The 14,506-nt window shown below is 53.5% G+C and overlaps 1 protein-coding gene across 11 annotated transcripts in view; it reads left to right on the top strand.

Moving 5' to 3' along the window:
* The first annotated feature begins 1,483 nt into the window (after window positions 1-1,483).
* The window catches only part of EPB41 (erythrocyte membrane protein band 4.1), a 189,916-nt gene continuing 176,893 nt past the window's right edge, over window positions 1,484-14,506 (top strand). For 8 of the 11 annotated variants that reach the window (XM_082684755.1, XM_082684762.1, XM_082684770.1 and 5 more), the window contains exon 1: window positions 1,653-1,809. The gene's annotated coding sequence lies outside the window, so the exon portion shown is untranslated. Of the gene's footprint in view, window positions 1,903-14,506 lie in introns of all 11 variants that reach the window. The other 3 variants (XM_082684772.1, XM_082684774.1, XM_082684768.1) reach the window with 3 other exon arrangements.

Consider the following 14,506-nt stretch of genomic DNA (forward strand, 5'->3'; position numbering starts at 1 on the left):
TTGCATATGTATTTTCATTCTCTCATTTAATTTTCGCAACAGCTCTATATGAAGTTTGGGCCATTATTACTCCCATTTTACCCTCGAGGGAAAGTGACTTGCCCAAAGGCACAAAGTGTCGTAAAACGCGGAGCCCAGACTCAACTGCCTCCAAAGCCTGAGCACTTAGCCCCTGGCCGTTATTACCTGGTGGGCAGGTGAAAATGGAAGCAGGTGAAAGGTGTGTCAGTAGGCTTGGGAGACTGCATGTGTGTGACTGCTTTCCCCATGTAGTCTACACGGTTAGAGACCAAGGGGTGTCAAGTGTCTAGATTTCTGGTTAAAGAAACTAAAGCTTCTCTGGTGCTGTGAAGCACCCCCCCTCCCCGTACCCCGTATCAGGAAGCATTCCCCTAGATCTAGGGGCTCAGTCATACCCTCTGCTAGACTGTGAGCTTCTTGAGGGAAGGTATCCGGTTCCTGAAGCCTAAAACAAGACCTGACTTGGAAGTTGCAGTGAATTTGGTGGGGGCAATACATTAATTTGTGACCTTGATATAATATTAACATCAATAATCATAAGTCCTAACACTTTTTGGAGGCTTTTGAGACTGACACTGTTCTTAATACTTTACATGGATCATTTCATTTAATTCTCACAACAATCCTTGAGGAGAATACTTTTTTTTTTTTAAGATGTTTATTTATTTGAGAGAGAGACAAGGGACAAGGGAGAGAATTTCAAGCAGACTCACCTAGAGCCGGGAGCCCCACGCAGGGGCTTCATGCCGGCCTCAAACCCATGACCCTGAGAGCAACCGAGAGTCAAACGCTGAACCAACTGAGCCACCCAGGTGCCACGAGTAAAGTACTTTTATTGACTCCATTTTACATCAGAGGACCTGGCTTGGAGAGGGTTAGTAGCTTGTTCAAATCAAGGGCAACGCTGGGGATTGAGACCCAGGCAGTTTGATTCCAGGACCCATCTAATAAGGAAGACCACTGAACTCCCAGGAAGTCACTTGCCTTTACTGGGCCTCAGTTCCCCTCTATTTGCCCCAAAATTAGGTAGCAAGGGGAGGGGGCTTGGACCAGTGATGAGGTAAGCCCCTTCCAGTGCTGGTGGGATGGACCATAGAAGGGAGACAGTTTCTGACAAGAGTGGCAAGATGGGGATGGGAGGAACAAGAACCATACTTACTGAAGGGCACCTATTGTGTACCAAACCTGTGCCTGGGACTTAACATATATCACTAATTCTCAGGAAAGTGTTTTAAGATTTATAGTTGAGGAAACTCAGATTCGTTGAAGTGACTTGCTCATGGTCACACAGGACTAAATGGGGAGGGGCAGGTAATGCAGGTGAGTCTCACCATGGGTCACTAGAACCAACTCCTTTCCTACCACCCTTCCAGCCCTTAGGTTAGGGGCAGCACCACGTGGCAAGTTGCATCATACTTTTACCGTATGACGTCAGACACCACACCACCCAATCCACGAGCTCCCTACCCAATCCTCCCCTGACCCTCGGGTCAACACCGGGCCTCTCAGAGCTCGGAGACCGCACCTGCAGCCCTAGCCCTTTCCCGGTTGCGACGCTCGCACTTCTTGGCACCGTCCTCTTCCCCGCCCCGCCGATTGGCAGTTGCCTGTGCCAATCAGGAGGCCTCCCGGGACGGGGGCGGGGCCTCACTCCAGAGTTGCCCTGTCAGTGCAGGTGGAGGCCCCCGGCGGGGCAAAGTGGCAGGAACCTCTTAAAGGGCGAGAGCGGCGCAGAGCGAGAACGCGGCCCGGCCCGGCCCGGCCAGGTCCCCGCCCCGTCTGGCCCAGGTGAGTCTGGACTGTCTGGGGGCGATCCCGGGTCCCCGGGAGCAACGGAGTGAGGGACAGATGGACCTACTCCCAAGGGCCTGTGCGGTCCCGGTAGGGGCGAGACCAGGGTCTAAGGGTCAGGGGAGGGGGGCTTTAAGGGTCCCAGTTTCCAAGGTCCGAACTGGGGTCCACAGGGGCCTGGACGTCTGGAAGTTCAGGGTGCGGGGAGGGGCGCGGGCGAGAGGAGAAGGGTTCGGGAACTCGGGTCCGCGGCTGGTCGCTTGCGGCTGGCGGTCCCTGACGGTCCCGGCCTGTCTGGGGCGGGGGTCCTGGGTTCGGTCTCCGCGGGCGGGTCTCTGCAGAGTGCTGCGGCCCCAGGTGCCGCCCCACCAGCCCCGCCCTGTCCGGCCCGTAGGCTCCAGCCCGGCCCGCCGCAGCGCTCGCCGGAGCGGGAGGGCGGGCGGCGCGCTGCGGGAGGGGGGCCCCCCGGGCCTGGAACCCCGCTCCCGGCCCTTACGTAACTGACTTTGAGTTTCGGAACTGAGGGACCCGTGAGCTGGGGTGCCAGCTGTGCCAGCTAGTATGGCCCTCCTGTCGCCGGCCCAGCCCCGCACGCTCCCTTCCAGGCTTGGTCTCGGGGGACTTTCCTCGGTCTCTGGTCTCCCCAGTCTATCGGTCTCAGATTCCTGCTTGCTCTCATTCCCCGATTCCCCGTGTCCCTCATATCTCCTCTCTCCGCGGTCCTGTTTCTCTCATCCTCAGTCTTTCCTCGGGAGTTTTCTCGTCCTAACCTACACTTTCCGGAGGACCTCACCTCTTTTTGGTAGAACCCGAGTTCTCCCCTTTAGCAAATTGGAGGTGGGGACTTGTCCAAACAGACCCTAGCCTAAGCTTGCCCTAGAAGGGGAGAAGGTAGGACTATTCCTGAGGGTTGGTCAGGAGGGGGTGTTATTTCAAGGCCCACAGCTTCCCTGGGGTGGGAGTGGCTCAATGTGACCCCTCAAGTTCGCGGACTAGGGCTGAAAGCAACCCCTTCTCTGCTTCTGGAACCCTTTTCTCCAGAAGGAGGAGGCTTGGGGAATGCCTGGCCAGGCTTGGTGCTTAGGGCAGCTGGGAGTCCCTGTGAGAGTTGCCTGGTGTCAGGTCTGGGTCAGATCCTCAGCGACTGAAGGGGAGTGGGAGGGGCCAGAGCATTGGCACCCAGCCTCTGAGGTTTCAGCAGGCTCCCTACCTTCACCCCAGTTACAGGCCTGGGCAGGAGGCTGGGGATGGGAAGGGGATCAACAGGAGGAGGTCAGAGGACATTTGTGTGGGGGTAGAGGGAGGGTGGAGATAGAGGTGACAGACTGTCAGGTCTGAGGAGCATGTACTGGGGTCACCCCTCTGCCTCCAAGGCCCCTCTGAGTGCCAGTGAGACAGACACCTCAGAGATAACTCCTGTGCCTTGCTGCTGTTGGGAGTGGGTGAACAAGCAGTTAACAGCAGCCATGAGGTGGGAAAGATTAATTCTGACTGGGACTGTGGAAGGAGAGACTTGGCAGAGAAAGGTGGAAGGTTTGGGAGGAAGGGGATCCAGAAGCTTTAGGGAACAGAGAGGGGGAAGGAAAGCAAACTTTGGGTGCCCTGCAGGCTTTGTCTGCTGCAGAACTGGGTTTAAATCTTAGTCCTGGCACTTTGCTGTGTGACCTTGCATGAGTCACTTCCCCTCTCCGAGTCCCCAGCTCTTCCTCAGTCCATAATCCAGACCTCACAGGCATTAGCAGAATCAGATGAGGTAATAAGTGTGCAGTGACCAGAATGATAGCTGGCCTGGAAGCAGGCCAGTGGGAGTGTTTTAAGAAGAGAACGGGGTGAGAATGCCCTGAGGTTTCCTCTGTGTATTAGGAGCCAGGCAGAGCCTGCCAGGACCCAGCAATGTGAGGGGCAGCTGGAGCACCTGCATGGGGGTGGCGATAGTCAGTGAGGAGAAGCGGTGGCACACCCGTCTTTCTCCCAATCAGCCCATCCCTGAACAGCCTAGACCAGGCTGGCCTCCCTCCTATAGGCTGCAGGTGCCTGTAGAAGCTCCCAGGAAGCCCAGGCCGCTGCACCCGCTAGACCGGTGGGGGTGGGGCCCCTGGAAGGGCAGGGCCAGCACCCACTCTGCAGAGTGGACCCTGGCCAGGAGCCTGGCTGGCTGTGCTGGGCAGGACTATCCCAGCCTGGCTGGGAAGATGCTGACGCTGTACAGGCCTCTGGAGGCCCACAGCTCTGCTGGCTGCGGCTGTGCCCAGCTGATGGGACCCAGACTTCGGGGTGAGATGGAGGCCAGGGAAGCAGTGAGGAAGGGAGATGCAAGGAGCACCTGGGGTGGGGTTGAGGAGAGCCTGAGCAGAGCTATTCTGTGGAGCCGAAGAGGAACTGCATGGGTTTGTCGCTAAGCCCTTCCTGAGCACCATGTATAGGTCTGCTAGCCGCAGAGCTCAACAGGGGTACCCACAAAGGGCTCCCCGTAAAGATCATGGAGGCCTGATATTGGTTGAAGGCTTGCAGAATGGATCTTTATGATAGTCCCCTAGTCGGGGTGGGGCACGCAGGGTTTTCCTTGGGCCTGGGATTCTGATGTTTATTTAGTAAAGGGGGCAGTGTTCTACTCCCTTATAGTCTGTGGGCCCATCGCTTTTCTCCCTGGGCCTCAGTTTCTCTTTCTGTGAAATGAGAAGGTCAGATGAGCCTAGAGTCTCAAAGGGTCCTTCAGCACCCATTATTAGAGCCTCCAGGACCTGGTTTACCTGCCATGAAGGGAAGGGGGAAGAATGGGGCAAGGGCAAGGTGGAGTGTGATGGGCCCTCGTGACCTGCTCTTGGCCCGTGTTCTCTAATCATAATTAGAGCCACATTTACTATGCACTGTGCTCTATGCTAAGCCTTTAATATGCAGCATTAACTGATATCCTTATAATCCCATGAGGGACTAGGTATTATTCCTGTTTCTCAGGAATTTAGGGAAGTGAATCTACTTGACCAGAGTGACACAGCTGGGAAGTGGCTGGGCTGGGATTTGAACCAAGCTCTGGCTGACCCCAAAGCCCAGACTCAGCTGAAAGGGGAAGTAACCACCTGGTAGGTCCTACGGCTCCCATGATACCCCCCACTTTACCTCTGGAACCTGCCTGGCCCTTACTGGGTGAGCTCGGAACTCTGGGATATTTATTCTGGGGAGCTGGGGGACAGACTGTGCAGGCGTCCACAGGCTTGGTGTATGTGGGGGAGGAAGAGCAGGTCAGGGCCTTACTTGGGGTTTCCTCAGTCAGCCCCCCCTGACTGCCCAAGGAAATGATCTGGGTACGGAAAGGGGACCTTGGATGTATGGCTCACCTTTGGACCTCAGTTCTTCCATCTATAAAACGGGGGTTTTGGTAGTTAAGTGCAGACATTCCTTGGCCAATGGATTTGTGGCTGAAGTTGGTAATGAGGTAAAAGGTTAGAGGGAGGGTCATGGTAGCAGCGGCTGAGCCCATGGAAGAAGAATTTGGGTCAGAAACAGCTCGGATCCTGGGCTGACCATTAGATAAGTATTTCAGATGAAAGGTCTGGTGCTGGAGAGGTTCAGAGTCTTTTCTGGGGCTGTCCTGCTAGTAGTACAGGCACTAGGCGGGGGGGGGGGGGGGTACTAAGGGAAGGCCCGGAGAACAAAATCCAGGTAGATGTCTGTTGGAATCCTGGCTGCTCCACTTAACTAGGCTTGGAGATCTGAAGGGACACCGCCAAGTGCACACAGAGAGGAGTCCTCACTGTCCTCATCTGTAAAATGGGAGTAGTAAGAATTTTGCCTTCATCCACTTCCTCGGTCATTGTGAAGGTCAAAGGAGGTGAGATTGTTGTAGCATCAGGTGGGAATGCTGGTTATTTTTCAGTCCAAAGTTGCAATTCTGGGTGCATGTTTGTGGGGAGAGGGCACTTCTGATAGCCCCTTGGCTGAGAGGCTGTACCCTGGGGATGAGCTGGAGAACAGCCCGAAGAGTACCACCACCATTTACTGACAGGTTACACGGGCCAGGCACCGGGCCCAGAGCTTCACTTCTATTGTCTCTTTTAATCCCTACCTTGTCAGATAGGTGGTGGCCTGACCCACACCAGGTCCCTCCAGAACCCAGGCCTACAGCTCCTTGTAATGACCGTAGCTGCCAGTTATGACCAGTTTATTGGCACAGTTTACCCTGTGCCAAGCATTGTGCAAAATGTTTTCTACATATTATTTAATCCTCCTGACAACCCTGGAGGTGGGCACTAAAATATCCCCATTTTACAGATGACTAATTGAGGCACAGAGGAATTAGGAAGATGGGCCCCAGGTCACAAAGCTAGTGAGTTAGAGCCAGGGTTTGAATCCGGGTTCGTAAGCTTCCTCATTGAAGCACTCATCACAGTTGTAACTCATGCAGGAGTCACATGCCTGCCCCCTCCCTGCTCTATGTGCTCCTTGTGGGCAGGGGACACCGTCTGAAGAAGACAGACGTGAACAGACAGAAGACCCAACACCTGGCACACAGTAGGCACTCAGTGAATATTTGTCTGCAGGGGTCCCTGGCCTCCCCGGGGCTGGGTCTGGGAGGAGCTCTGGGTATGCTATCACGTGATCAGATGGCCCGCTAAGGGGGTGTCTGCCCTAGCCAAGCCCGGGAGGCAGGGGCTGGGCAGGATGCTTCCCCCCTGCCCGGGATGAAGAGGGGCCCTAAACAGTGTCCTTGTTGGTTGTGCTCATGTCTCATTGCTGTCCTTTGCTTCCATGTGTCCCTGTGGTGATGGCTCCCCCGCCTCTCCCCGACGGGCTGGATGACCCCACTGGCTGCTGCTGGGTGAGTACTGGTTTGCCTGAATGACTGCCTCACGGCCTTAACCTTGATTTGAATGCCTGTCCTGCATCACTGAGGTCACTGGGAGGTGTCCAGGGAGCCTAGCAGTGGGTGGGGGTGGGGGGTGGGTAGAACTGAGGGAGGGCATTCTGCGACGTTTGAATCCTACCATAACCAGCTGACTTCTCCCCACATCCTTAGCACACTGGGTGGTGACTTTTGAGACAGGGGACCAATGCAAAGGTCTCTGGGGCCAGACAGGTCAGGAATCCGTATTCTGCGCCTTGTAGCTGGGGGGGCTCTCCGCAGGTCAGTTTCGCCTCTATAACATGGGAATCTCAGCATGTGCCTGACACAGGATGTTTGTTCTTTTCTTCACGTAAGCCCCAGGAGGCCTGGGATTTTGTGTGTCTGTTCTCTGCTGTATCTCCAGCACCTAGGATACAGGGGCCTGTAGTAGCAACTCAGTGAACATTTCTGAATGAGCGAATGTATTTATTTATTCCCTGTCCCTATGCCCCATCACCGTGCTTTGTGTTGGGTTAAATGGATCAGTGACACAAAGCGACCACCATCAGAGGGTCTCAGAGAACAGGCGTTCTCTCTTTGCTCACTAGACTGGGAGTTCCTCAGGGGGAGGGCTCTGTTAAGTGAGCTCTGAGTCCTCTGAACGGAGGGTGGGGCGGAGTACCACACCCATCCAACCAGACTCAGGGCCTCTGCTTAGAAATGGGGAGGAAGCTTTGGGGCCTCTAGGTTTCCCCAGGAGAGAGAGGCAGCTGGGGAGGTCTGGGGCTGAAGGTGGGAGGGTTGAGGAGGGACTCTGCCTCCCAGGACTGCCACTTTCCTCACTGTGTGACCTCAGACAAGCCATTGACTTCTTTGTTTTGGAGACCTTGTCTGCAACATGCCTATCATAACATCTCTCCCACAGGCTGTGGGAAGGAGCCAGCGCGGAGTGCCCGGTGCAGGGCCCCGCTTGGTAATTGTTGGTTTCCTCCCAGTCCTGAGCTCATTCTGGGAGGGGGCCAAGTTAAGTGTCCCTCTTTTTGGCTCCTTTCTCCTATTTTAACTTCCCACCCAGTTGGGACTAGAATCCGGGAGTCAGGAGCCCCAGACTCTCCAGAAGCCTGGCCAGGGCCCTGGGCTAAGGACTGCCACAGCTCAGTGGAGGTGGAAGTCCCAGTCTTTTGCTGGCAGACTTGATTCAGTAATCTACCTTCTCTGGGCCTCGGTTGCCTCACCTCCAACCTACGGTCACTGAAGGACACTTCCCTGGAAGATTGATTTAATGAGCAAATGGGTGGATCAGGCATTATTATCACTATTGCTTTTGGGTCTGGCTGAGAAGGCTTCAAGGGAGGGACCTGGAGTTTCTTGGCCTCGGGATCCTGGGAGTCCCTATTCACTGTATGTGTTATTGTCATCGGATGTTTCGTGTGTGCTGGCTGGGTTGTTATATGCTCTTTTATTAGTTTTTTTTTCAAGTTTTGAAAATGTGTGATTTTTTTTTAAGATTTTATTTATTTATTTGACAGAGAGTGAGAGAGATCACAAGTAGGCAGAGAGAGGGAGGCAGAGAGGTGGAGGGAAGCAGGCTCCCTGCTGAGCAGAGAGCTCAATGCGATGTGGGGCTCGATCCCAGGATCCTGAGATCAGGACCAGAGCTGAAGGCAGAGGTTTAACCCACTGAGCCACCCAAGTGCCCTTATATACTCTTTTAGCTGCATTATCTCATCTAGTCCTCCTGGCAGTCCAGGCATTATGGTCCTTGCTTTCCGGGCATGGGAACTGGTACTGAGTAAATCAGGTGAGTTACCCAGAGTCACACAGTTATTTAGGGGTAGACCTGGAGCTCAGACCCAAGTCTGCTCACCCCAGGGCCCTAATTCTTAGTGTAAAACTCTCTTGCCTCCCCCAAGGAGGGCAGAGATGGTGCCTGAGTCTGCTCTATCTCCAGGGCGAGGGCTACAGGACTGTTTCCTGTGCGCGCACACACACACACACACACACACACCTTGTTTAACACCCCCCCACCCCCACTGTGCTCAAAGAGTCTCGAAGAGAGGGAACAACAGGAAGCAGGAGAAGGCCCCATTGCCTATTGGTTGAGAGTCAGACCTGGATTTGAATTCCTAATCTATTGCTTACTAGTTCTGTGACCCTGGGCAAAACATTTAACCTTGGAGTCTTAGCTTCCTTATCTATAAAATGGGCATAATAAAAGAACCTGTGTACCTCTTGGAGTTCTTATGAGGATTAAATAATTCAATGAGGTACGTGATGGGTACCCAATGATAGTAATTATTGTTATTATCATAGTTCTGAGTGTTCTTTTAGGATTACAAAGATAGCCCTCTTGGGACAATGGAGACCGGGTCTGGGAGGGGCCTGCTGGGGACAGGCAGGTAGCCAGCTAGTCTGACAGGTTCTGAAAGACACCATTAGGGTGAAGGGAAAGAGGAGGCCTCTTGGAAGAGGTACCTCCCTTTCCTAGCCATCTGCTTTCCCTCATACCCACCCCCCGACCCCTGCCAGGCCCTGTGCTGGGCATGGGGCACCGAAATGAATCTGTGGGGTCTCTGCCTCGCCATCCTGCCCCAGTTCAGAGTCTAGCTGGGTGGGGAGGACACAGAACTACCACCTCCACCTTTGATCAAGGCACTGAGGTGTGAACTGGGACTATCTCCTTAGGCAAAGCCCAGGAGAAAGGGCATTCCTAGTGAAGGGAACTGTTTTGCCAAGCTTACAGAGTCACGACCGGCGTTCTAGACAGACAGGCTCAGGAGAGCTAGGGGGACTGACCCCAGAGCCCGTGGGGAGCCATCAGGGGCTTCCCCTGGCTTCCCCAAAATAGGGGAACGATGTGGTCAGGCTTATATTTTGGGAGGATGGTTTGGTGTGGAGGATGAATGGGAGGGGAGAGGCAGGGGCAACTCTGCAGGTGAGCGACACGGAGAGGCAGCCTGGACGGAGCCATGAGATGGGGAGAACTGGGAGGACATTAGGACCTGAGCCAGCAGGATGTGATCCTGGACTGCAGAGGGCAGGCAGGAGACGCAAGCGGTGAGAGTGAGGTCTTAGGGTCTGTGGGGTTCGGGGGCTCACTGGGGTCTCTGGCTGAGGCACATGTCCAGGAGAAGCCGGAGCTGGAGCTGGATTGGGGGAGTAAAGCCACTTGTCAGTCTTTGTCACCTTCTGCCTCAGTTTCCCCAGGCAGCAGTAATGTCTGAGCTGGATACTGGGGCAAGACCTCAGGCCACCAGGGCCCATGCCTCAGCTCCTGCCTTGAGTGTCACTTGTGGTGATCCTGGCTGGTGCGGCAGGGATGAGAGAGCTCTTTGGGGCGAGGGGCCAGGCAGGGGCTGTGGGGCAGAGAAGGCCTGGCTTCTAGCTCCACCAGTGTCACCGAACACGCGACTTTGGGAAGTCACTCCCTCTCTCCTGCCCTCCTTTTTCTGCGCCTCAAGAGAGAGGACAAGAAAACCTGTTTTGCTTGCCTCACAGATTCAGTGATAAAATGCATTGTCTAAAGACAACAAATATTTATTGAGCACTGACTTTGTGCTGGGTTCTGAGGGGGTTCCCGCCACTCAGGAAGCATGAAGCACTTCTGCGTGAGCCCAGCTGAGTGGGTGGTCAACTCTTTCTGGGCATCGGACATTTGAGCTGGGATTTGAAGGATAGATAAAGGCTCTCTAGGTGGGCAGTGGAGGGAACAACTTCATAAGCATGTCGAACAGTATGTGTGAAGGCTTAAATGCCCATAATGTGCTCAGGGCACGTCCATATGTGCTATATGGTTTGATACAGCTGGTGAGGCCGTGAAGGGAGAGGAGGCTGGGCAGGGCAGCAGGGCCTAGATCTTTCAGGGCTTTGGGGAGGGTCATGTTGGAGGTGATCACCCTCATATCTCCCTGCTCTCCTAGGACTGCTAGGGCCCTATCCACCCTACTCCCCATCTCTAGTCAGTCCCAGTGTCTGCCTCTCTGGGGAGTCAACAACCTGGGCTCCCTGCCAGGTCTACCACTTGTGAGCTGTGTGCCTGGCTCTCATCACCTGCCCTCTCTGCACCACTTTTCACCTCAGTAAATTGGGGACAGCAGGCTCTCCATCCAGGCAGGGGTGGTGGTTTCAATGGGATAATCCCCCCAGTGGCCTTGTCCAGTGTCTCCATGTAATGGACAACCATAAAAAGGGGCTCCAGTTCAGTTCTTAGTATTCGGATTCCACAGTCTCTTTGGTCCCACCCGCTTGCTTCCCCCGCCTCTCCTGACAGCCGGCTGGTCAACAAAGGGAGGAAAGGATTAAGAAACAAGCCCAAATCTCCAGAGGGGTGCTGGCCTACTGCCCAGCTCGCCCCCATCTGCCCCTTGCCCCCATTGGCCTCGGGCCCAAGGACTCTCAGTCTTAAAGCCTGGGCTCCCCCCAACTCCCCCACCCCAGGGGCCCCTTCCTGGCTGGAGGCCAAAGCCAGCAGCAGCCTTGAAACAGGGACAAATATTTTGAAAATCTGTGGCTTTATTTTTTTCCCCTGGAAGTAGATAGCTGGGCCTTCTTTTTTTTTTTTTTTTTTTTTCTTCTGGGTGACAGGGAGAAGAGTGTGATGTCCCGTATCTGTGGGAGGCCCCATAGTCTGGGCAGAAATGGATCTCTGACCCTCCTGGAGTGTACAGTAGGGACTGCTGACCAAGTCCCTTGTGGTACAGATGCAGGAGCCTCAAATCAGAGTGGGTGGCTCATGGTGTAAGGTCACACAGCAGGGACCCAGGTCTCCAGACCCTTTTGGTACTACCCTACGAATGGTTATGATGCAGGGACCTGGGCTGTCCCTTCACTTTTCCAAGCCTCGGTTTCCTCTGCTGTAAAATGGGGCTGATATTGGGATGTCTGGGTGGCTCAGTTGGTTGGACGACTGCCTTCCGCTCAGGTCATGATCCCGGAGTCCCAGGATCGAGTCCCACATTGGGCTCCCAGCTCCATGGGGAGTCTGCTTCTCCCTCTGACCTTCTCCCTGCTCATGCTCTCTCTCTCAAATAAATAAATAAAATCTTTAAAAAAAGAATGGGGCTGATATTGCTGAGGACTGGCAATGATGTAGTTAGAGCACTTAGTCTGGTGCTGAGCACTATGGGGCTTAGTGGTTGGTCCGTATCGTTAATGCTATTATAAATGCAGCCTCTAAGAACCTTCTTCTTCCTGCGTCTTTCCAGTCTAGGGACTTGATACAGTTTCTTGTTGAACAAACGACACCCAGTGAACCGGTTTCATCTTTTACCCTCCTCCCCTGCTCCCCTCTCTGGTTGGCTGTGACACCCTATCCTCACCCTTGGCCTGGTTTTGGCCCCTGCCCCCAGCCCATCCTACGCTCCTGGCACCTAGCCTGCATCGTCTCTCTTCCAGGAACCACAGGAGGAGGACAGTTTCTCTTCCGCCTACCTCTGGTTCATGCCACTTGCAAGCGCTTTGGGAAGGCAGAGTCGAAAGGGACTTGCATTACCCAGGCCTAGGCAGAGGGGGCGGAGGTGGAGGCTGAGCTCCCTGGAACTCTCCTCCAGGAGCTGGGGTGACACACGAAGACTTCTGCAGAAGTGCTGAAATAGGCAGGCCTAGAAGAGAAAACCTGGTCCACGCCCCCCCCCCCCCCCCGGGGTGGAGTAGCAGGGATGCCAGACTGGGGGCTGCAGGGCCACAGCCCTCCCCCAGCTCTTCGTCTGCCCTAGCTGAGCCTCTGTTTTCTGGTTTATAGAAGGCGATGGACTGATGTCAGAGGTTTCTACTAATATTACAGGATTAAAAGAAGGGATTTGGGAGCCGACAGACCTCCGTTTAAATCCCAGCTTCAGGGGCACCTGGGTGGCTCAGTGGGTTAAAGCCGCTGCCTTCGGCTCAGGTCATGGTCCCAGGGTCCTGGGATCGAGCCCCGCATTGGGCTTTCTGCTTGGCACGGAGCCTGCTTCCTCCTCTTTCTCTATCTGCCTGCCTCTCTGCCTACTTGTAATCTGTCTGTCAAACAAATAAATAAAATTAAAAAAAAAAAATCCCAGCTTCACCATTTACCAACTGTGGGATCTCTAGGGAATTCTACCTCTGTGAGTGTTAGTTTTCTCACTAGTAAAATGGGAAAAATATTAGCACCTTCTCTTACGATTACCTGAGGGAGGCTAAGTTAGGTAATTTGGGTAAAATCCTCAGTCCACAGCTGGTACATTGGAGTTATTGTGGTGGTTATTATACTATGATTAGTAGAGACTAGAAGGCTGGCCTGCAAACAGTTCATTGAGAGGGCAGGGCTTGAGGAATTCATTCGTTCATTCCTTTATTCACTCAACAGATACTTAGGATTTGCATGGGGAGGACCCAGAGAAGAGAAGCAGGGAGGCCCCAGCAGGCTGCCCATTCCAGCTGTGTGATGTGGATCAGTTACTTCTCTTTTTTGGGTCTCACCCCCTCACCTGGGAAATGGTGAGATGGTGAGCATAATGTTTACCTCCCGAGTTGTCCTAAGGCTTAAGAGAGTTCAAGTACACAGCAGGTGATCAGTCTGCGTATGATTCCTTTCCTCTCCAGCTCTGTTAATGACTGGGTCTATGATCTCAGGCAAGTCCTTGAATACACCAGGCATACCTCCACCCCAGGGCTCTTGCTGTTCACTTGTTGTTCACTCAGCTTGAAACTCTCTACCCCCAAATACTTTCATGACTTGCTCTCTCATGTCCTTAATTTTTTTTTGTTTAAATGTCCACCTTCTCAGTAAGGCCCTTCCTATCTAACTTAAAATGGTAACACCCTTTCCTGCCACAATATGACCATTCCACATCTTCCCTCGAGGCCAGTTTTTTTTCTCTCTCTCTCTGTAGCACTTATCATTCTTTGACATACTGTATTTTAGTGAACATTTGTTTATCATTTATCCCCCACCATTGGAATGGTAAGCTCGGTGGTGACAGTGATTTTTGTCTGTCTTGTTCAGTGTTACATCCCCTGTACCTAGAAGAGTGTTTGGCTCATAATAGGTGCTAAATAAATATTTGTGGAGCGACTTAATGAAAAAAATGAAGCTTCTTCTCTCTGGGTCTGGCATTATACGATGCAGATAAATAATTCTCAATAAGTAATTGTATGAGTAGCCATCATCCTCTCCATTGGCCAGATAATACTTTGGCTGGGTCAACCCTAAAGCCCTTTTGCTTCTGATATTTTCTGCCAGGGCATCAGTTTCAGTTGGAGTGCCCAAATCTTTTGTTCCTGAGCCTGAGCTATGCAGAATTTCTAGTTGGGGCTGTTTGGCTGTTGGGCCCACAATGGTTATTATGTCATTACTGGTAATTAGCAAGTAGGCCCAGAGGATTGAACTTTTTGTTTTTCAGCAGAAATCACAGCAGAGAGCTGTGCCAGCCAGGGAAGCCCAGGCCTCCTGTGCAGCTTCCTCTGTAACACCCCCTTCCCAGCTAGGGGTACATGGCTTAGGCAGACCAAGGCAGAGGTCTCCAAAGCTCCAGGCACCTGGGTAACCAGCTCAACCACTGTCTTCCCCAGGTAGTATCCTGCCAAGTTTCTCCTCCACACCCTCAGCACTCTCTGCCTGGCCTGGTATGGGAGGGGTTCCCCAGTCTCCCTGGGGGAGCTAGGTATAAGGTTTCCAAATATCCAGTTGACAAGGACATTTTCTGATGCGCAGGATTCAGTAGTATGGGTGGGGGAAGTAACCCCGGGTTTAAGACTCAAAGGCCTGGGTTTCAGTTGCTCAATTGTTGGGTTGCCATGGACAACTCACTACCTCTTGCTAGTCCTTGGCTCTCTCCTCTTTCAGAGATAGAGACACCTACTTGGCCATCTTGGAAAGAGAGGCGGGTTAGTGTAGAGGGCAAAGGAGAGGGT

Source organism: Mustela nivalis (assembly GCF_964662115.1).
Source record: "Mustela nivalis genome assembly, chromosome: 10".
Taxonomy (NCBI): domain Eukaryota; kingdom Metazoa; phylum Chordata; class Mammalia; order Carnivora; family Mustelidae; genus Mustela; species Mustela nivalis.